This window comes from Prorops nasuta, unplaced genomic scaffold (genome assembly GCF_024137725.1).
Source record: "Prorops nasuta isolate Cenicafe-Biocafe unplaced genomic scaffold, Cenicafe_Pnas_1.2 PNAS00013, whole genome shotgun sequence".
NCBI classification, from domain to species: Eukaryota; Metazoa; Arthropoda; class Insecta; order Hymenoptera; family Bethylidae; genus Prorops; species Prorops nasuta.
In genome coordinates, this window is record NW_027116810.1 from 3,118,113 (window position 1) to 3,143,593 (window position 25,481).

Genomic DNA, 25,481 nt, shown 5'->3' on the forward strand with positions numbered 1-25,481 from the left:
ATAATTTTTGCACATCTAAGCCGCCATCTTGAGTTTGCCATTTTGAATTTTTGAATATGCACTTCATTACTCTTTAATATGGATCCATTGTCCACTTGCATAGTTGCGATGCTTTCCATAGCCTTCTTCATGCTCGAAATTTGAGATTTTAGAAGGAAAACGAGAATAATATCACGTTTTCTCTTACATTTTCTTAGGTAACTTTTTGATTTAATTTCATATATCTCATTGAACAACGGCATTCGAACATTGAGCTTTTAAGCATTCAAAATCACTACTGCAAGATTTTTTTACAATGCTTTTTCATGTATAGAAATACTTCCGAAAATGATGTTAAAAATATGTCCGTCCTGTCTTAAACGGTTAAACTGTAATATTGTAAGATTGATGAGAACCGTACAAAATTAAAAAATATAGTTTCTTTTCAAATAAGTAATATAATAAAATAATGTAAAGAATTTTTATAATACTTTTAGTATTTACCGAAGGGCATAAAAATTGATGTGGATTTTTGGTCCACATTTAATTTTACGTTACTCCTTAATTAACAATAATTAACAATTTTATAAGAGTTTTCTATTTAAAATTGTAAGGCCTTCTCACTGTTTTATGCATGATTATTGTTCATAGGACATCCTGTATATTTTTAGTGAAAATAAATTGAACTATTTATGTAAAATAGAAATAATATACGCAGATTTAGTACGTGCGCGTGGAATAAAGTCTATAAATTTGTGTACACTGCCCTTACAATTGTGTCATTTATTTTGTTTGCAATTCATGCATCATTGTTGATACTAAAATATAACAATGCATTATCGTTTCAGAAATATAAGACGTACAATCAATACTTAAGATATTTATTAATTTACAATATATTAACATTAAAAACCTTTTATTTTAGCAGAAATGAGACAGAAATCCATAACTCCATCGAGAAGGATACCTGTAAAGCGGAGACTGCTGAAGACGCGAGCCGCAAGGAAGAAGGAGCTGTCTGAGCAGACTGTAAATAATGACCAGGACGGTTTTGAGAACTCTGTTAAAAAAGTGGGTGATCTAACTGCCGTGGATTCAATGTACAGTTCTGCTAGTACATCGAACCTTCTATTCAGTAATAGCTCCGAGGTAAGCGATGCAATTGCTGGTTCAACGGAAGAAAACGTTAGCCAGAATTGCATCGAAACGGAAAATATTTGCGAAGGACGACAAATCGTAGATATTAATTTTCTGTATGATGAAATACAAAAATCTTATTGTAATCATCTAACAGGAAATGAATGTCGTTTTCAGAATTGGAAAATAGTAAAGATGATACGACATGGCCTCCTAACGCATATATTTTTTGAATGTGACACGTGTCACTTTAAAACAAATATTTGGTCGGAACCAAATAACGAATTTCACATGCCGTTGAATGAAGCTGCTGTAGCTGGTAGTATTACTAGTGGCATAGGATTCTACCAGCTGGAGGAGTTCTTAGCTTCATTGAACGTTCGAAGAATGTCCCAAAGTTCATATAATAAATATATGAATGATATCGTTGAGAATTTCATTGAAGCAGCCCTAAATGAAATGAAAGAAGCTGCAAAACCAGAAAAGAAATTAGCTGTAGATAATACTGACATTCTCAACGGTATTCGAGTGATTACTGTGATCGTGGATGGAAGTTGGATGAAAAGATCGTATGGTACAAATTATAATTCCTTATCAGGAGTCGGAGCGATAATAGGTTACCGTACGAAAAAAGTCCTCTTTGTAGGTGTTCGCAATAAGTTTTGCGCTATATGCGATATTAGAAGAGGAATGTCATCCGACGACCAACATCGACCACATAATTGTTACAAAAATTTCGATCGCGCTGAAAACTCTGCCAAGATGGAAGCTGACGCCATAGTGGAGGGTTTTCAAAGAAGCATCGAAATGCACGGATTGATTTATAGAACATTTATCGCTGATGGTGACAGTAATGTTCACAAATCAATTCGTGATAATAATCCTTATCGGGAGCAAAAGGTGCAAGTGCAAAAAATTGAGTGCACGAACCATTTGCTCCGTAATTTAAGTAAGAAATTGAGAATTATTTCTGAGAAGGCTCAGCCGGAAGAAGGCAAAAAGAATCGTGGCTTTTACGAAATAAGAAATATTGTTTCTAAAAATCAATGTAAAATTCGTAAAGCTATCGTAAAAGCAATCGCATTGCGTCGTCAAGAAAATAGCTCTCAATTACTTAAAGAAAAAGAATTGCAAAGGGATATTTTAAATATCCCAAAGCATATCTTTGGTGAGCACGTCAGATGTTCTGCTCGTATTTACAATAGCGAGTGTGACACTGGAGAAAATTACGTCCCACTTTTAAACTGTCACGGCCTTTATGATAAAGTATATAATGCTGTCAGATATCTGAGTGCTCATTCAGCGAGTTTAATATTGAATGCTACGAACAACGCAGTCGAATCGTTTAACTCCATTATTTTTAAGAAAATTGGAGGAAAACGAATACATTTCTGCTCGCGAGGTTTGTACAATGCTCGCGTAAGTGCAGCTGTCCTGCAGTACAACAAGCAAGATTATAAAGGTTTGTCGAAGCAAGTTCCTTCCGCAATAACATCATTGGTGAAGCGCCGTCAAAAGAAAGTTTTGCAAACCAAAATTATGCGTTCGGAGAAAGGTCGAATTCGGAAAAAGGATTATATCTCTACCGGTCAAAATGCATATTATGGTCTTCAATCGAAAAAACTTGATATCTCATCTGAGGTACTAAATATTCTTCGGGAATCTCATTTTGAAAAATTAAAGGATAATCAAATGAAGTTGATCGATATAGAACGAGAGGCGAGAGATCAGGTTCTGTCTGACTTATGGACGTCAACCAGAAGAGAAATGCTGACAGCATCGAATTTTGGTGTAATTTGCCATATGCGTGAGACAACATCTTGCGCTAATATGGTAAAGCAAATTTTATATCCTCCAATTTTTGATAATGCTGTTTTAGAGTATGGTCGCCATAATGAAGAAAAAGCGAGAGAATGCCTGGAAAAACAAATAAATAAAACGATTGTAAAATGTGGTTTATTTATTGATAACAAACTTATTTATCTCGGCGATTCACCCGATGGTCTCATTGATGATGACGGGCTAGTAGAAATAAAATGCCCGTTTATCGCAAAAGATTTGACTGCGGAAGATGCTATTGAAACTGTACCTAACCTTCGACGTATTTTTAATAATAAGAAAAATAATAGAGAATTAAATAAACGTCACAATTATTATTATCAGGTACAAGATCAGCTTCACGTAACTCAACGACAATATTGCTTGTTCACTGTATGAATACCTAAAAGTAATGTCACAATTCGCGTGAACAGAGACGACGAATTCTGGCAGTAACAGATGGAAGTAAAGTTAGTAAGATTTTATGAATACTGCTTGCTTCCAGAAATTTTAGATAGCCGTTATAATAGAAGCATGAAAATTCGTGATCCATTTTATATCCTAGAAGCTAAGGAAAAAGCGCAAATTAAAAATAATAAAAAGCAAAACAACAAAATGAAGGAAAACAGATGAAAACGCACTCGAAAATTGTCCAACTAATACTTGCGTTGATTACAATTCTTCAATCGTTGATGAAGAACATGAAGACTACTGCTGTATTGTAGAAATTGGTAAATTTGAGGCTGATGATGCCTGTAAAAAACGCAGAAGGGAATTTCTCGATACAGCAAGTTGTTCTTTGAAAGAAATTGCGAGGAATGTTTTACCAACGACTGAAGAATTGAACGATCAATCATTAGACAGATTTTTGAGAGTCATAAGAGAAACATCAAATTTTGAAACTCAAAGTGTATTATATATCGCGTATAGTGAACCCACAAAAAACAGACTTCGCCTGTAAAAAAAGGCGGCAAGTTGTAACGAGGTTCTCTCGTTACGTATCAAGATACCGGATTTAATAAAGAAATTAAAGAGAAGCTAACGACTAGAAGTGGTTATTTCAAACCCTACATTACCGACTCGGTGCATAGGTTTCCGAGTGGACAGGAAGTACCGTCTAGGAACATCCCTGTGGACCGTCAGAAGACCGGATGAAAAGACCGGCGCTCCACTTAAGAGTCCAAGCCGACCAAGCGAGCAAGGCAGGGCTGTGCCAAGTAACTTGGTGGCTTGAGACGAGGAGAAGTGGGCACAGGGACTCCCTGCGAAAGGCGAATTCTCTAGTCCCCTGAGGAGGGGGAAATAAGAGAGTGAGTCGGGCCTGGGACGTCGCGCAAGGCGGAGGTACACCACACCGGCTCACCGATGAGTGTGTCCGTGTGCGTGAGGTGAGCTTGCTCCCTACGCAACGAACACACTGTATGCTATCGATGCATAAGGGACCTGTGCAGGTATGGTAGGTTTCTGCTGCATGCCGGGTGCCGCCGCTAAGTCCATGGCAACGCGCATGGCACCGCGGACTTGGGCATTGCGGGGATGCACCACCCTGACAGTCCCCTATGAGAAAAGATCTCGATAATGTTCTCGTCTCCTCACCTCCCCTCACATGTGTGAGTGGGTGGGTGGGAGAGTGTGTCTATTGTCCCAAAGCTCGGGCTACCTGTAAGGAACCCTCCCCTCTCTCCACGACCTAGCACACTGAGCAAACCAGGCTTCCGTACCGTCCTCTATGCACTACCAATCAGCCCATTGGGGAATGCATGCGATTGGAATGGCGGGGTAAAGCCCCTATGTTAGCGATGGGTTGTTGGTCACCCACACGACCAACTGGCGCCCTGAAAGTACCGAATGTAAGGACGGCCGAAGGTAATAGGAAGATAGCTATCACGATCAGCCCATCGTGGTAGAAGAATCCATTACAAAGTACATAAATCATCTAGCATAAATAAAATAGTAAACTTATCCAATTAAAAAAAGTAGTGAAATCCAAATATTAGGCAAGTGTATTTTTTCACCTTAGCAAAAGTTAAATTTTTGAAAAAAAAAAGGGAACAACTAAGTTACTTGCCGGGCCCGTAATGTCCATGCACAGTGAGAAATAGAATCGTCTGTGGTTCGGCTAACTTCACTCTGTATTTTAACATGAAATTTGCTGTACTACGCTATAGCTGAATCTCACACACGATTCAATTTCCCACTGTGCATGGACATTACGGGCCCGGCAAGTAACTTAGTTGTTCCTTTTTTTTTTTCAAAAATTTAACTTTTGCTAAGGGGAAAAAATACACTTGCCTAATATTTGGATTTCACTACTTTTTTTAATTGGATAATTTTACTATATTATTTATGCTGAATGGTTTATGTACTTGCCGCCTTTTTTTACAGGCGAAGTCTGTTTTTTGTGGTATAGCTAACATTATATGAGATCTCTAGATTGCATGAACTGATTTTCATGTTTATGGTCTCAAATGAAAGCTTATTCAAAACCAGTTTAGGAAAAGCTTTAGTTAAATCATGACAATGGATCATTCACGGAAATAAATCGGTTTAATAATTGGGACGGCAAAACTTGCTGTATAAGTTACACGGTAGCGTCGGCGGTACTTTTATTCGCATGTCCAAGTCCCATGAGATGGCGTTTCCGGCGTGGTTGAAACATATAATAAGGTGACGTGGATTGTGGTGGCAAATTCAAACATGCATTATGTGATTGTAAAATCGATAGTAAAAATTAATAAACAAACAAAATGGCAAATGCAATTTTAGAGATTTTTGAATTGATCAAATATATTAACGGTGGCAGTCGACCGTTTGAAGAAGGATCTAGAATCTTAAATTTTATGTAGCGTTGTTAGTTTTGTCAGTTGACAGTTTCGTCTGCTTATTATATGTTTCATAGCTTCGATAAGTTGCCGCCAGAGGTGACACTTTTGCTTGGACATGCGAATATGTACTTGCCTGCGAGACACTACCGTGTCCCTTGATTAATTGAACCTAGTCGAAGCTCTATGAGTATTCAAATTATCGGCGGAAATTGCTCTAATCACTGGCGGTGTATTTTCCACGATGGCTGTAAGCTGCATGTATACGATAGTTTACCGTCATGTACATATGAAAAGCTAACAGCACAAGAGAGAAAATATATCGAATTGCGTTACCCTTCTGTAAATATATATAATATAATTTTTCCTAGGGTACACGTTCAGCCAGATGCATTTAGTTGCGGTATTTATGCCAGTGCTTTTGCCGCAACGATTGTTCTGGGAAGTGATCCAAGCAAACGACGATTTTCCAATGATGTTACTCTTATGCGAAATCATTTCATAGAAATAATTCGTTGTAATAAAATAAGGGAATTTCCAATAGAATGAAGTTGGATAAAGCTCATTTTGTTTTATTGTTATTCTTTTGGTTTGTCATAAATGCTCATTATTTCGGCTATAAATTACACACGAAGAGACAACTAAATGGATACGTCACACGGAAATAAGCGGGGATGGGGCTTATTTTATAAACATAATGAAATTCATTTCAGTAAGCATAGTGGAAGTTAAACTTTTTGTTAAAGAAAGTTTGTTCATGCCAGGTCTTCCTCGGTAGCTATTCGACGCCTAAAAGTATTTGATGCTTGGGCATAGACGCTACATACCCTTCCTCCTTCCTCGAAGCGTAGTGGAAGACTAACTTTTATTTAATAAAAGTTTGGTCATGCCAGATCTTCCTTGGTAGCTGTTCGATGCCTAAAAGCATTTGATGCTTGGGCATAGACACTACACACCCTTCCTTTTCCTTGAAGCGTAGTGGAAGTCTAACTTTTAGTTAATAAAACTTTGGTCATGCCAGAACTTCATTTATAGCCGTTCGATGCCTGATAATATTTAATATTTTGGCATAAACGCTACAATTTTTCATAAAATATGTTTCATTTCAGACGAAGTTTATGAAAATACGAAGGGGATATCAAAATATAAATCAATAGGTAAGTAATTTTGAACTGTTCGTCCTTTTCCTCTAAAAATATTAGTATGAAAAATAGGTATGACCTATATTGGCAAAGTAGCAGTTTATGAAAACTTTAGATATGAGAGTAGTCATTAATAAACATTCAATAATTTTCTTTTATGTTGTTAGTAGTTTTCAAATGACATTGAAATATTTTGAAGTCTACTTTCGTTACATCATTAGATTACAGAGAGTGTTATGTGATTCATGAAATATGAATAATGTGTAAACAAAAATAAAATAATATTTTATTGTGATATATGTGTGATACCAACCACTGAAATTTAATTATGAATTTTCTTCATTTCATTGATATTTATAAAGTTTTATAGCACAGTGTGTTAGCTGTATGTACTGTTCGGTAACTCGAAAAATATCAATTTAAATTCATAAAAGTTTTTAATGCTTAGTATCATATGTATAAAAAATTATTCTTCTTTTCTGATATTATTCATATTTTATTAGTTATATACAAATTTCTGCAAGCTATTGACCTAACGAATGTAGACTGAAAAATGTAATGTAAATTAAAAAATACTAACAATATCGAAAGAAGTTATTGGCCTTTTTTATCAAAATTATCATATCTACAAGCAACTCTTATGAAATTGTTATATATTATTTATATTTAGCGAGCTGCATAACTATTTTATTTCTAGATTAATGGGCTAAATATATTGTTATTTTACTCGATTATGAACAATATGTAAAAATGAAATAAGAGTTTGTTCTCAGAATCTATTGTTCTATCTGTAATTCCTGGCTTCGTATACGTACATCTCCATGTCGGTGAAATTTCGAAAGTTCAATGAACGTTTTTAAGAAACAATTTTTCGAACTGCTCCGGAAGATGGAAATTTCCCCCAAAAAATTCTAAACACTACTTCATTTCAGTAATCGAGTAGGAAAAGAAAATTCGATGCGAAATGAAAAATGCTCCTTAAATAAAATAAAATCTATTTTTTATGTAAGAAAATTATGTTTATATAGTTTTCTTGTTGATAAAAAATTGCTCAAAAATTATAGTAAACACTACTTCGGTTGAATAATGCGAGTTATTTCGGTTGCATACCATTTATTTTCTGCATCTTGTTTCTTCGATAATAGACAATGCAAACAACAAATTTGATCCATGAGAACGATCCAATATCATTATGAAAATTGTTTTTTTTGCATAAGAAAAATTTTTATAGCGAAGGCATTTTTTATCTTGCTTCCAATTTGTTTCTCACAATCGATTATTGAATTAAAGTAATGTTTTTTGCACCATTTTAGGGGAATTTTCCATATAATGGTACAATAGAAAAATTCAGTTTATATTTTTGGGAAATTTCCATCTTCCGGAAAAGTTCAAAAAATTCTTTTTTAAAAACGTTCATTGAACGTTCGAAATTTCACCGACATTATATCTCCGTAAATTAACTATTTCAGTTTTGTGCTTATTACCTTTTTAGATCGAAATAAAAAATTCTTTCGGAAAGGTAATATGGATCTAATTGATATCTCTTCTATTTGCCACCCTCTGTGATACAAAACAAATCCTATAGTTCTTTTTAGTTTTGGAGATATGAAGCTCTAGAGGTAATTATATAAACAACGCATAGATCGGCCTTCATCATAGTAATGGAGTCATTGAATGCTTCCTTCGTGAAGGAATACGTTGTTTCGTGAAATTATTTTTGATTGTATTGAAAATAATTATACAGGGGATCTTTGGTGAAACCGAAACCTGTGGATAGATATATTGTATGTAGCCATAGAAATCTGTACTGCAACTTTTTAACATTTTTAACAAAATTACGTAACATTATGATTAGATCTAGAGTCCGCAGAAATTGCTATGCAGTTCCGTAAATATTGATTTTATTAAAAAATGTATAATATCTTTCTTGTGTAGAGCGGATAATATTGATACAAACATTCTAATAACTTTTCCTCATATTAATATTATTAAAACCAATTTATTTAGGCTATGAAACCTAGAGAATTTAGACCCAAAAAATTTAGATGTAACTCAAAGAATACTGGTGATAGCTATTAAAATTTTATTATTATTATTATCAAATCTCCAAGAAAACTTATACATTTGTTTTGATGGAATCAATTTTTACCGATCTGAATAGCAATTTATATTAACCCTTGGCTAAACATAATTTTATGTAACTCTTACATTAATAATTTTAAAAAATTTTAAAGTTGTCTATTTCCAAATACAATTTGTATCCGCTGATTTTGGCATGGCTGTCTTCTGCGACACCCAAATAATTAAATCCCAGGTTGAAACTACTACTATTTCAAAAGATCCCCACCTAAATTTCATACTAAAAAAAAAAAATGGGAAATAAATAAATGAGAAACATTAGAGCATATTTTACATAAAATGGTAGGGTGACACTTGCTATACAGTTTGTATAAACTTTTGGCACACCGCATTTAGGCATGTGGAATAATTCTTGATTATAGATATTTATTGAGTGGTACAGTGTCCAGTAAATCCAAGTAAATAAAATAACTAAATAAATTGTGAAATAGTTCATTTTAATTTTTGGTAACAGCCTATTGATTGTCATAAAAACTAGTGACAAGAAAGGATGAGAAATATCCGATGAGATGAAATGAGTATTATGAAGGTTATAACACAAAATGACATAGCGAAGAAAGATTATGTAATTACAGAGCTTATAAGTGTTGTCGTTTCTCTGGAGAGTTGTTTTGATGGTGAAGATTGTATCTATTAAAGTTTTGTGATTAAGAAAATGTTTGCACGTGCAATGGATGTTGCTAAAAGCATCTACAGACTAAATTTCCTTCCAAAGGTTTGAAACATTACTTTGGTTGGTATAAAAGAGCTGTAAGACCTATTTCATTGCCTTATTCAAGTAAAGGTTATTACTCTTTATTTGTAAGTAAAGCAAAAGGAGTTTATTGGTGTGGAATCTTAACATGTAGTTTGATAAACTAATATACCTTACGGTGGGCTTGCTGTACTGGATTGCTCACAAACTTTGATTCCTTTCAGTATACCGATGGAAATATTATGGTACTTATAAGAATTTTCAATGCATTTTTCATTAGCATATTGTTATAAGTACCATAATATTTCCATCGGTATACTGAAAGGAATCAAAGTTTGTGAGCAATCCAGTACAACAAGCCCACCATAAGGTATATTAGTTTATCAAGCTACATGTCAAGATTCCACATCAATAAACTCCTTTTGCTTTACTTACAAATAAAGCATAATAACCTTTACTTGAATAAGGCAATGAAATAGCTCTTACAGCTCTTTTATACCAACCGAAGTAATGTTTCAATCCTTTGGAAGGAAATTTAGTCTGTAGATGCTTTTAGCAACATCCATTGCACGTGCAAATATTTTACTAATCACAAAACAATAATAGACACAATCTTCTCCATCAGAACAATTCACCAGAGAAACGAAAACACTTATAAGCTCTGTAATTACATAATCTTTCTTCGCTACGTCATTTTGTGTTATAACCTTCATAATTCTCATTTCATCTCATCGGATATTTCTCATCTTTTCTTGTCACTAGTTTTTATGACAATCAACAGGCTGTTACCAAAAATTAAAGTGAACTATATCACACAATTTATTAACTTATTTTATTTATTTTAATTTACTGAACACTGCCACTCAAGAAACTTCACAATCAACATTATTCTACACCACATGCCTACATGCGATGTGCCGAAAATTTATACAAACTGTAAGCTAGTAAATTGTCACACTACTAAAGGACGAACAGTTCAATCTGTCGTTGTAAGAATAAGGGTGGGAAGGGGGGGGGGGGTCGCGCGTTCAGCTGGCTGAGCCGTCTCGCAGTAGTCATTTTTCCCTGCACGGCTGATCGGTTATTAACTTTTGAGCCGCGCCATAGCACTAGTGCACGACCAGTGGGGCTGCCGGTAATTTTTAGTGCTCGATGCATCCCCTTAAGACTGCGTAATTTCCCCTTCAATTCTGCTACAGATAACGTTAAACTCATTTTTGTACAGTTAGATCCTTTATCCCACTTTTGAATTTTGTAAGGTGCTTGCAAATCAATGATTTATTTAAATATAGGTTCAACTATACTTTTATATTAAAAGAATACACAAGTAAAAAAAAATACGCGTCTATTACCCAGCTTTAACGCAAAGAAACAATCCCCGCGCTTTCAAGACAAACTGAAATTATTCTACGAATTCCCCGTGATTGAAAAATCTGCAAAAATTTACAGACCTTTTACAATGTTTAATTAACAATCTGATATTTGTCACATTTTTGTTACAGTGTTAACTTTATCGAAAATTGGCGGTCAACGTATGAAAGAGCTACTTATGCATGTGCTGAATACAGAAATAGCCGTGTAACAAAAAACTGGCAGAGCGGATTCGATTGTTAGACATTAGTGGACATCTGTGAATTTTTTCAGATTTTTCATATGCGCGGTTTAAACCGTAGTATTTTTTCCGGTTGCGCGGGCGTGCCGTCTATACTACCAATTGAAGACAAGTCCCGCGGAGCTCGATCGACCGCGCTACAGAGAAATCTCGCTGTTGTGAAAACCGTGCATATAAAAAATCTGGAAAACTTAACAGACCTTCCACAATGTTTAGTTAACAATCTCCATTTGTCAAATTTTTATTACAGTGCTAATTTTGCCCAAATTTGGCGATCAATATATGAACGAACTACTTCTGCATTTGTTGAATACAGAAATTGCCGTGTAACAAAAAACTGGCAGAGCAGATTCAATTGTTAGACATTAGTGTAAAAAATGTGAATTTTTTCAGATTTTTCATATGCGCGATTTTGCTGCTATCTACTTTTTAAATCCTGCGCGGAAGACAAACTGGATATACGAAACATTTCTTCAACTGCTGAAAGCTCTGCAAATAAAAATTTACAAGGGGAATTCGTTTGATATCTAATTCTAAGCTTCTGTAATTTCTTTTAGGTTATCTGTGTCCCAATTTCCATGTAGAATTTTTTTTCTCCCTGCGCACAGTGTTTTTCCCTTTTTTCAGATGATGAATAAACTATCACTCTGTGATTTTAATTAGGCTTTATTTCATTTGTTCTGACTGCTTAGCTAATCGCGTGATCGGTTGTCGATGGATTAATATCGAGTGAGTAGGACTTATTTCCCTCTCCCTTCGAGTGCCTCATCCGAATCTGGCCGAGTCTCATCGTTCGTGCCCGACTTGGGCTGAACGTTAAGGGAAGAGTAGGGTTGACATAGTGTGTATATTATACCTTAGCTCATAGAGGGCTTTACCCTCTTGATATTCGAATTCTTATATGGATAATTATAGTAATTTGTAGTTGGCCAACTAATTTTGCTTGAATTATTAGTTTTGGTTCGTAACAGACTCCCCCCTTGAGAGGGATACCGATCAATCACGTTTGTTTGACATGTGCAGCCCATGTGACAATAAATACATACAAAAACAGTTTTTGTGAAATTACAACGCCGATTAACAACAAATATTTAAATAAAGATCATAATTATTGATTGATAGGTAAAGGACAGATTAATTTGACTGGTCGTTGCTCATCTCCTCTTGTACTTTTCAACGTGACTACTCTAGTCATTCCTTCACGTCCTGGATGAGTTTTGATGATTTTGCCCATAGACCTATATGAGCAGGGTTGATTTTTCTCTTTGATGATGACCAAAGTTCCTTCCTTAATGTCAGTTCCGTCCTTAAGCCATTTTTGACGTTTCTGAAGCTCATGAATATATTCGAGGTTCCATCTAGCCCAAAAGTCTTGCCTCACTTTGCAGATATGCTGCCAATCTGACAGTCGGTTCGCTGGAACACAAGAAACATTCTCGGACGGAAGAGTGGTTATAGGTCGACCAATTAGATAGTGTGCGGGGGTCAATGCTAACATATCGTTTGGATCCGCTGATAGCGGAATAATCGGTCTGGAATTCAGGATGCCTTCAACATCGACAGTAAATGTTTGTAGTTCTTCTAGTGTGAATAAAGTGTCGCCTACCACCCTACGAAAATGGTGTTTAAATAATTTGACGGACGATTCCCATAGTCCCCCGAAATGTGGTGATATGGGCGGTATGAAATGCCATTTTATACAATTCTCACTTAAGAAATTATGCACTTTCTTTTTGTGATCTTCGGAATTCAATAAAAGGTATAATTCCTTTAATTTGTTGTTCGCCCCTACAAAGTTACTGCCATTATCGGAGTAGATATTCGAAGGTAACCCACGCCTGGCGATAAAGCGTCTCAATGCCGCTAGGAATTCATCTGAAGATAAGTCTGTAACCACCTCGAGATGGATCGCCTTTACTACCATGCATACAAATACACAAATGTAAACTTTGACGCTACCTCTGTTTCTGAATTTCTTTTCCTTGATGAATAATGGACCACAATAATCTATACCTGTGTTAGCGAATGGGAAGGCTTCGTTGATTCTAACCTCGGGTAAGTTTGCCATTTTGTACCTAACCGAATCCGCGATATGACGAAAACAACGCACGCACGATTTGATGACCCTTCTTACTTGATTACGACTGTCCATCAACCACAATTTTTGTCGTATAATCCCGAGTGTTATTCGCATGCTTGTGTGGAAATTCTTTTCGTGAGTTTCCCTAATAATCTGGTCCGTTATGCGGTTTCTGCCAGGTAATAAGATTGGGTGTTTCTGGTGAAATGTTAATTTTGAATTTTCTAGTCTACCGCCTACCCGTAAGATTCCATTTTCGTCCAGAAACGGGTTTAAATTATCGAGTCTATTTGAAGAGGTTACCTAATTATTTGATCTCAAATTCTTTATTTCCTTTGCGAACTCTAAACTTTGTAAATGTTTTAATATTGTTAGTTCATCTCTACAAATTTCTTCCATTTGCAAATCGCCCTTCTTCCTATATTTGGGAATAAAGCGCAAGCAGTAGGCAATGATTCGTCGCAATTTTGAAAATGAAGAGAATTTATCAAACGGATGCAGATCATCAGTCCTAACACTTAGGCATATGTTTTTTCGTATTTCAGGAACCTCTTGTTCAACTAGATTTTCTTGTGGCCATTCGTTCTCTGGCCCCTTTGGCCATGGTGGCCCCTCTTTCTAAGTTTGATTGTGCAATAAATCAAACGGTAATTGATCACGCGACAGAGCGTCTGCAGGATTGTCGTTGCTTCTTACATGCCGCCAACAAATGCCATTTGACAATTCTTGGATTTCCGTAGTCCGTGTGGCTACGTATACTTTCAATAGATTAGGTGACATTCTTAACCAATTAAGCACAATGGTGGAATCGGTCCAAAACACGCATTTTATCACAAAGATACTTATTATATCCTTTATCTCATTATAAAGACGTGAAAGCAACAATGCACCACACAATTCTAAACGCGGAATGGTCATTGGCTTTACGAGAGCTACACGCGATTTGGCACATAGTAATCGTATTAGAACCCTTTCACTTTTGTCGCAGGACCGAATAAATAAACATGCACCGTATCCGCGATTGCTTGCGTCACAAAACCCGTGGATTTGAACGTTTTGACAATTATCTAGCGTTATCCTTCGGTCAAAAGAAATTTGCTCAATCGCGGGTAATTGTTTTATAAATTCTAGCGCCAATCGGATGATATGGACTGACGAATGGATTCATCCCAATTACGCCGCTTCGCCAAATATCTTGTAATATTTTCTTGGCATAAAGGAGGATTGCACCTAATAACCCTAATGGATCGAATATTTTTGCGATACTTGATAAAATATCTCACTTTGTATATGTAATTTCTATATCGTATTTTTGTGCCGAATATCGGATTATGTCCGTTTTCGCGTCCCATTGCATACCTAATGTTTTTATTGAATGATCTAATTCGACAGTACAACTGGCGTGTACCTGTTCATCCGGCAAATCTCTTATAATTCGTTGTTCATTGGCGGCCCATTGCCTTATATTAAATCCGCCTCTTTGTAATAATTGAGTAATTTCCATTCTAATGGCCCGAGCATCTTCTATGGTTTCAGCACCCGTTAACAAATCGTCCACATATAAATGTGAGGTTAATATTTCTGAAGCTCTTGGGAATGTTTCTTGCTCGTCTTCCGCCAATTTATGCAAAGTTCGTATGGCAAGAAATGGAGAGGACGCTACCCCGAAAGTCAATGTATTTAATTGAAATTTGTGAATTTTATTGTCTTGTCGCCAAAGAATTTGTTGAAACCGCCTGTCATCCTTATGAACTAAGATTTGGCGATACATTTTCTCTATATCACCTGTGACTACATACTTGTACGTACGAAATCTTATTAAGTGAGAAAATAATTTGGGTTGTATGGTAGGACCGATCATCAATACATCGTTTAGGGACACACCGTTGTCTGATTTGGCCGATGCATCAAAGACGATTCTCATTTTCGTGGTGTTTGAAGTATCTTTTTGTATTGCATGATGTGGCATAACGTAACCCTGTTCGACTTTATCGTTTGAAACGACTGACATATGGTTTAAGTTAATGTATTCCTCCAAAATTTCCGAGTATTGCGTTTTTAAATCGTTATTGACAGTGAATTTTTTCTCTAAATTCAATAATCTTTTTACCGCAATGTTGTATGAATCTCCTAATGTTGCACGATTGTCACGGAAGGCCAGCCGAACGATATATCTTCCGTGGTCGTCACGTTGTACGTGTTTTATAAAATAATCTTCGCAATCAATTTCTTCCTTAGACCTAATTTTTTCGTGAAACAATTCTTCAATGTGCCAAAACTTACTTAATTCATTTTCTAGATTGCATGTGTTAAAGCATGTTTCCTTGGCTTTCTGTTTTGTTGTTGTGTCCCCTGCTATCACCCATCCGAACCGCGTCTTTGCAAATATAGGTCTCGTTGGTTTGGTGATAGGTTGATTTGACCGATTGATAATGAGGATAGTGTGGCTCCTGCTCCTATCAGTAGATCTACTAGAAGCGGTAGGTGAAACTGTGCATCGGCTAATTTAATATTAGGAGGAGTAGTGGTAGCTAGGGGGTTCCTGTGACACGGTGGTGAGGGGAGTGCGGGTGTGCGGGGGGAAGTGTTTTGGGTTTTCCTGTGACACGGTGGTGAGGGGAGTGCGGGTGTGCGGGGGGAAGTGTCTTGGGTTTTCCTGTGACACGGTAGTGAGGGGAGTGCGGGTGTGCGGGGGAAGTGTCTTGGGTTCCTGTGACATGGTGGTGAGGGGGGTGCGGGTGTGCGGGGGGAAGTGTCTTCTTAAGAGCTAGGGTTTATTGGGTGATGAGGAGGGTGCGGGTGTGCGGAGGAAATGCTTTGGCTATGGGGAGTGAGAGAGAGAGAGAGAGAGAGATCCCTCTCACCCTCTCTTTCTCTCTTAGAGTCTCTCACCCCTCTCCCATCAGCCTAGGGCCCGGATGGTTAATTATCCTACGGGTCCACTAGTTCTCTAAGGCTTACCCCCTCTCCCATGTCACTAGGGTCCGGATGGTTAGTTATCCTACGGGTCCACTAGTTCCCTAAGGGTTACCCCTCTCCCATCACCCTAGGGCCCGGATGGTTAGTTATCCTGACAGTTACCCAGATAACTTTTTTTTGTATTTTAGTTAGTGGAGGAAAAAGTTCCAATTTTCTCCACTAGGTGGCGATCACGAAAATTACGGGGAACAGCTACACCGCTAGGGGGGTCCTCAGCATCTTACGGACTGCCATTTTTTTTCTTAGACCTGCCCTCGGAGGCTCTTTTCTCCCCCCACATACTTATCTTAGACCCTCCCACTATTTTCCTACTATAGACCCGCCATTTAACTTGATTTCACATTTTTCCTTAAACAATGAGCACTAGGTAGATTTTTTTCTTTTATGAGTTAGTAACAATTATAAAGTGCTTTTTTAATTTTTTTCTTTTTTCTTTTTTCTTTTACGGATTAAATTAAGGGAAATAGGAGTAGGGGAAAAGAAAGAGACTATTAAATAACATTTATCATATAATTAAAAACGAACATGAAACTTATATAAAAAACTAATACAATTGAAACTTATATAAAAACGAATATACAATAATATTTAGCCCATTCAGCTAATAACAGCTTCTGAAACATAAAAAAATTTATTAATATCAAGTAAATTGCGAACTTAATTTTTAATATTTACCTTTTATTTGTTTCCGCACCCACTTTGCGAAAACATCTACCTCCTGTTTCACACAGTGGATAGGCTTTTGTGTTTTTCGCGTAATTTTAATTTTATGCAGCTCACAAGGAATAATGTCTGTTTTTATATATTCAATTAAGCAATCGAATTTTGGACAATTAAAATTTTCTAAATTGACATTATTAATATTCATTATATTTAATAAGTCATGTTCGAAGTGTCCACCTTTATATGCAACCACTGGTTGCACACTGTCACATTCAATGATTTTTAGAAAATCATATATTTCATTTTGTGAATATCTTTCATTTCCCGTATTTCCATATGCAATTCCGTGCACATTATTAAACACAAAAGATGCAGTTTTCCGGTCAGCAATACTTAAAGTGTTCATTGATCCACAAACTTTAAACGCACCATAATGTGTTAAGTTAGAGTATATATTTTTAATAGCCACTTCTTTGTACACTATCTTCTTATTAACGATAAATCCATCCACATCTATTATGTGCGTGATATCTCTTAAATGATGCATAATGTCAGAGTACCTGAAGATTCTGTGACTAAAACTGAGCTGAAGATTCTGTGGCTTAAACTGAACTGAAGACTACCCTACACGCTTCTCAAGATTTTTTAAATGCTGTAAGGGATGTGAAAAATTTGATCTGTGGTGGGAGGTGACTAACCAGACACTCTTAGATACACCATTGGTCCAAAGAGTGAATAGTTAAGGATAGTGGGAGAATTGAAATACTTGGTTTGAAGAGAAGGGGAAAACTTTAGAGAAACAAAAAAAGAATATATTTAAAATAAAGGCAAAGTGTAATAAATTTAGTATTAAAAACGCTAACATGATGATCCCAACGTTCGTCGATTTTCAAGGATTCCATTTAATGGATAAGACATTTATAGTTAAAGAATTTGCAGTTTTACAAGAACTAAAAGTGCATCATATTTTATTTTCACCCCCCTTTCCACATACTTGGTTAAGTGTAGAGGAGAGAAAGAAAACAGAGTAAGTATATTTTATAAAAAACAACGAATTATTATTTTCAATGAATAAGGAATTTCTTTTTCAGTTCAATCTTTTTCAAACATCATGGCTTAAATTGGATGGATGGTTTTTCACCATATTATAAATATAAAGATATTATAAAAAAATATGTATATGAGGATACGGTTTTTGTAAAAGGGGTGGAAAAGTTAAATTGGTTAAAGAGTATTTGTGATTTAGAAATTAGTAATGTAGATGAATATGTGTGGGGAAATTATAATTTAGAAGATGGTTTATATAATTCACAACTTCCTATTTGCATGAATCATGAAGGTATATGCGCACTGAGAAATGTATATTATATGAAATATATGTATGAATCAAAAATCTAGAATATATGTATATTTTAAACTTGAATGCATTCTTTTTACTTCAACGCGAAACCTGATCCGTAAAGTATTTATGTTACTGAAGTGTCTCGGAGACTGATTATTTGAAGGGTTCTCCATCTAAGATTTTTCATTAGTTTCACGCTGATCATTTAAACGGAAAGAACTACGATGTCGCTTCTAAATAGAGTTTTAAGTAGCCAGGATGAATATCGTGAGTGGGTACGTGATTGTCGCGATTACATTAAAAAATTGAGAGTTGCTAGCCGCAATGCACGTATAGGGGCAAGGCAGAAAATATTTACGGAAATTGCTCAGATACAGTGCCGATTAATCAGAGCAGCAAGAGAAAAAAGTTATTCTTCAAATCACGCTCTTAAGAATCCCGATTTAAGAACTCAGCATGATTATCGCGAGTGGGTTTGCAAGTGTCGTGATTATATTCGAGATTTGAGAGAATCCAACCGGAATGCAACTCCAGATGCTATACAGAAAAATCTTGCAGAAATAAAATGTATTCGAAAGTTACTTCTCCATGCGGCGAAAAATAAAAATTCAATTGGAGCGGGCATTAATGCGGAAAAGCTTATTTGGAAAGATCTTGATTCATCATTTAAAAGTCGAATGTGTAGTGGTATGATAGTAAACACTAATTATATCGAACCACATGAATTTCTATTGGCAGCATCAGAAATGCTGCAATCCTACATGAACAAAGTATTCAGTAAAGTAAGCGCTGTTAAGATAAATATGGTATTCAACGGACAATTTATTTGCAAGGAAATTAGTGATATCAAACATATTTCCACAAAAAATGTGATTTTATTCAAGACTGATACTTTTAGTGATTGGTATAAAACAAACGTCATAGATAAAATTTTAACAAAATTAGGTGAATTTCAAGAGCGTGATAGTGGGTGGGCTTTGGAAAAAATATTAAATTTAATTGTGAATATTAATCACTATAATCCACTACATGCAGACTGTGGAATCGACCTTCCAAAATATATTAAGAACAAACATGCAGTGATAAACATACAGAGTGATGATAATACATGTTTTGCATGGGCTGTAACGGCTGCACTCTATCCGACTATTTCAACTAAAAACCCACAACGACAATCTTCATACCCCCATTTTAAATCTGTTTTCAACGTCAGAAGTATAACATTTCCAACCACATTAAGGCAGATACCTAAATTTGAAGAAGATAATGATGTGTCGATTAATGTTTTCACCATGGTGGATGAGCAGGAAGGGCAGGAGAATAAAATTATTGCACCTCTTCAACTCACAAAATGTGAGAAATCGAGACATGCGAATCTTCTTCTTCTCGAACATCAAGGTGCAGCACATTTTTTATGTATCACGAATCTTTCTCGCTTGCTAAAGAAACAACTGACTCGAAAAAAACAATCTCATCTTATTTGTAATCGGTATGTTATACTGTTTATATTTTAATATAATTTTATTTAATGTTTATATACTAATATGATTTTTCTCTTAGATGTTTACACTATTTCTTCAATGAGGATAAACTTCAATCTCATAAACGTGATTGCAGTCAGCTCAATATAAACGTCCGTATACTGCTACCTGAAGAGGACCGTTGGGTGTCCTTTAAAAATGACAAGAACAATGAGAGGATCCCATTCGTCGTATATGCAGACATTGAATGTTTATTAGAGAAAGTGAATGAAACGAGCGGTAATAGTAGTATTTATCAAAAACATTTACCCTTTAGTGTAGGATATTATTTTAAAAGCGTTCGTGATTCATCGCTCTCAACCTATAAATCATATCGTGGACTCGAGTGTATAGAATGGTTTGTGCGAGAACTCGATAAAATTGCTAGCATAGCGAGCGAAAAACTAAAGACTGTAGTGCCTATGAGAACGCTAAGTATTAGCGAAAATTTTCGTCATAACAATGATCCCGACTGTCATATATGTAAAAAGCCATTTCTTCCAAATCAAATACGTGTTCGCGATCATGATCATTTAACAGGTAAATATAGAGGACCCTCTCACAACAATTGTAATTTAAACTATAAAGATTCGCACGTTATTCCAGTAATTTTTCATAATTTATCTAATTACGATGCACATTTCATCTTCAATGCGATCGCTAACATGTATGAGGGTTCAGTATACCTGCTACCTGTACATAAGGAAAAGTATATTTCATTTACAAAATACATACGGAAATATAATATTCAGCTCAGATTTATTGATTCATTTAAATTTCTTGCATCAAGTTTAGACAAATTGAGCTCATACTTGGAGAGATCTCAATTGCAAAACTTAGAGTCAGAATTTTCGAATTTAAATACGGAACAATTTAATCTACTAACAAGAAAAGGTATTTTTCCTTATGATTACGTAGATAATCTGAATCGTCTGGAAGAAAATGCTTTACCGCCTCGCAAGTTATTCTATAACAAATTAACTGACAGTGATATTAGTGAAGAGGCATATAATCATGCTAAGGAGGTATGGATCAATTTTCAAATACAAACACTTGGGGAGTACAGCGATCTCTATTTAAAAACTGACGTATTATTACTGACAGACGGTTTTGAAAATTTTCGCGATAGCTGCATGGAAAATTATAATTTGGATCCTGCACATTATTTTACACTCCCAGGCTTCACTTGGGATGCAATGCTTAAATGTACTAGAATAAAATTGGAACTTTTCACTGATGTTGAAATGTTGCTTTTCGTAGAACGCGGAATACGTGGTGGTTTGAGTCAGTGCTCTCACCGCTATGAAAAAGCAAACAATCGGTATATGAATGATTATGACTCAACAAAACCAAGCAAATATTTAATGTACTATGATGTAAATAATCTATACGGATGGGCAATGTGTCAAGCTCTACCTACTCATGGATTTCGCTGGATGGAAGATACTAACAACTTTGATATCTCTAGCATACCTATAGATTCATCTGAGGGTTTTATTTTAGAGGTAGACTTGGAGTATCCAAGCGTACTTCATGATAATCACTCTGACTTGCCATTTTGTCCGGTACGTGAGGCTCCGCCCGGAGCACGACAGAAGAAGCTACTTGCAACTGTCGAAAATAAGGAGCGTTATGTTATACATTATCGGGCTTTACAACAATGTATTCGTCATGGAATGGTACTGAAACGTATCCATCGCGGATTAAGATTCCAGCAATCTGCCTGGCTAAACAAATATATAGACTTAAACACACGTTTGCGAGCTGCATCTAAAAATGAGTTTGAGAAAAATCTTTTCAAACTAATGAACAATGCAGTGTTCGGTAAGACGATGGAAAATGTAAGAAATAGAGTTGATGTGAGGCTAGTTAGTAAGTGGGAAGGAAGATATGGAGCAGAAGCATTGATATCCCAACCAAATTTTCACAGTAGCGCCATATTCAACGAAAATTTGGTTGCGATAGAATTAAAAAAATTAACGGCGAAATTTGATAAACCTATATATGTAGGTATGAGTATTCTAGATATTTCAAAAACATGTTTATACGAATTCCATTATGAATATATGCTTCCAACGTTTGGTAGTAAATGTAGAGCATTGTATACCGATACAGATAGTTTGATATACAGTATCGAATGCGATGACATTTACACGATCATGAGAGAAAATCTTTCAAGATTCGATACTAGTGATTATTCGCCTAATAACCAGTATAATTTACCTCTAGTAAATAAAAAAGTGCCTGGTTTGATGAAAGATGAGAATAACGGGAGAGTTATGACTGAGTTTATTGGGCTGAGATCGAAAATGTATACATTTAAAATACAAGATAAAATTTTTAAAAAAGCTAAGGGCGTTAAGAGTTGCGTTATCGCTAGAAAAATAACGTTTGAAGATTATAGAGACTGCTTACAAAATTTTACTGTTCATATCCATAATCAAAATTTAATTCGTTCAAAATTGCATAATGTTTATTCAATTGTACAGCAAAAAATTTCTCTCAGTCCACATGATGATAAGCGCTATATTGTACAAGGTACTGTATCAACTCTACCATGGGGTCATTATAGGATAAATGAAATAGAATTAAGTGAAGTAGATTTAAATGAAGATTAAATAATTGCTTCTTTATTAATAAATTGTATGTTACAAAATATTGTTTTTATTTATCCATGAATTATGTGTATTATTGAATCCTAACCACTTTACAAAGACTTTGTCCCCCTTCTTACGTAATACCTTCTCAACTAGATATACATTAGGATTAGCAGTTTTTAAAAGTTCATGTTCGTAGAATCCACCATATATATCTGTACCACTAGAATCCCTTAGTAAATATGTAACAGGATTTGTTTTCTGCACTTTTATAATTTCAAATATTTCAGTTGTCCAATTTGGTGTGTAGCCTTTTGCAAATACATTCTTATATTTACTGATTCGTACAAAATCACCGACTTTGAACTTGGCACGACCAACGATCTTTATATTACTGAATACTGTTGCTAAGAGCTTATTAGCATGTTCAGGTTTCACATCGGCTGGACGCATTCCTATAGTACGATGTTTTCTTGAATTGTATTTGTCAACCAGTTGTTGTAGCATAGCTCTCCACTTGTAATTTCCATTCAACGTAAATCCTTTCCACATTTCTGTCTTCAACGTTCGATTCCAACGCTCGACTATGGTTGCTTTCAATACACTGTATGTTGAGTAATGATTTATTCCATGCTTTTTCATAAGCGATTGGAAATCACTATTATAAAATTCCTTGCCATCGTCGGTCTGTAGATTTTTCGGACATCTCCCACTCTTCAGGATTTTCAGCAATGCAGCTGTCACTTCCTTGCCTGACTTGGTTTTCAGGGCTATTGCCCAGCCATATTTCGACAATGCATCAATAACTGTGAGAATGTAGTGGTAGCCTGCGTCTGCATAGTTTCTCATGTCTACCAGGTCTGCTTGCCAGAGGTCATCGAAGCCTCGTATTATTACCCGTCTACGTAAAAAGTTCCGTCTGGCAGGCACATGCAACTCTTCTACCAATTGCTTCTTCTCCTCACTACTCATAATTATTCCACTACGTGTTATGTTTACAGCAGGTCATCAAGCACTGGCGGTAGTATAAGTTTCTTCAAGGCATAATTTATATCGTCTTCTCTATTCTTCTCATTTGCAAAATCTTTTTTTGCCAGCTGATTAGAGAAATATTCTACAACAATTTTCAATCCAACAATCATATCATTTCGTAATTCCTTGTCTTTTCGATCCAATTTATAATCATTATGATCGACTTTATCAACCAATTTATCGATTCTTATACCAATTTCATCAATTTCATCGATTTTTTTCATTAGAGTTGTAAATTTTTCCTCAAGAATGTTACATTTTAGGTAATAGTGAGTTAGCTTCTCACTGTATTCAAACAATTCTCTCATTAAGCTATCACGTACAGTCATCGAATTACGTAACAGAGCAGCCATATTCACCGCACTTGTCTCATCCGTAACATCACATTCTAAGTTTGAAATTATTTTCTTCTTGGCATTAAATGCATTCTTTTGTTTATCAAACTTTAACGTATCATTATCAATTTTGTGGAAATAATTTCTCACTTTACCGGTATTGAAACCAGCTCCAAATTTATTTATTGTCATAGTGAAGTAGTACGTGGAACTGAGAAAATCTTGAAACTGCAATCTCTTTTATATAGAATAACGCTTTCTTCTCTTATTTAGATCCTGCCAATTTGTAACTATTATGATCGATTTTATCATTCAATTTTTCGATTCTTTCATCAATTTCGTCGATACGTTTTTTCAACAGATTTGTCATTTTTTCCTCAAGAATTTCACATTTTAATGCATATTCATTCAGCTTCACACTATATTCATTCATTTCTTTTGTAAAGCTATCACGCATTGGTGTCAAATTACTCATCAGAACACTGATATTCACCGCACTTGTCTCATCAGTAACATCAGATCCCAAGTTTGAAATTATTTTCTTCTTGGCATTAAATGCATTCTTATATTTATCAAACTTTAACGTATCATCATCAATTTTGTGAAAATAATTTCTCACTTTACCAGTATTGAAACCAGCTCCAAATTTATTTATCGTCATAGTGAAGTAGTACGTTGAACTGAGAAAATCTTGAAACTGCAATCTCTTTTATAAGATGATACCTTCTTCATGGAGCTCCTCAATTATTGACTGTATCTCATTATGGTGATTCGTATGACCAGCAGCAGATGATGCAATTAATAGTTTTAATCGCTCGACCAGTTCGTTTGGATCGTTCCAATGTACATAGCTCACGGGATTATTATTAACACGCATATATCCCTTGCCTTGTACAAGTTTTGTCTTCGGTGGAAATAATTCACTAATTATTTTCTTCCATTTATGTCCCTTATTCCCACGAAGCTTTCCTGTACTAATGTTATCTGCTCTGTGCACATTAGTTTGAGAAAGAATACTTTTATATGTGTCTAAATCATCTTTAGTATAATCTTCAGGTTCTTTCATGAAGATCAATTCAAATAGACCTTTCGTGCCAGGATAATACTCCTTATCGATAATAATAAAATTACTGTAATCATCAACATTAAAAGCACATTTCGCAAGCCACATTTTATTCGTCACTTTATCTAACTTAACTCCAAAATTACTGTCAATTTTATCCTTAGCATTATTCGTCAACAATTCTATATATTTGGATGCAATTGAACCAGACTTTATCGTACTTCGATTAGCATCTTTTACATCCTCGATGGATGTATGCACAGGTAATTCTATTTGTCTCGCTAAATCTTGCGTGCCATATTCATTATTCTTCTTCACCTTCTCCTCCTCCTCCTCCCCCTCCCCCTCCTCCTCCTCCTCCTCTTCATCATCTTCCAGAGAAAGGTACTGTGTTTCGTGCGACTGTGGATATTCCTGCTCATCATCCGATGAATGACCTTGAACGTTAATTCTGGAGCTGCGTATGAAATCTTTCCGCTGTGGAGTCGATGTGAGATAAGACTTTCTTCGTTTCATCGGAATTATGA

General features: G+C 35.5%; 1 protein-coding gene across 1 annotated transcript in view; it reads right to left on the bottom strand.

Moving 5' to 3' along the window:
- LOC136778025 (opioid-binding protein/cell adhesion molecule-like) overlaps positions 1-25,481 on the bottom strand; it is a 1,000,824-nt gene that overhangs the window by 57,468 nt on the left and 917,875 nt on the right. The window lies entirely within an intron of this gene.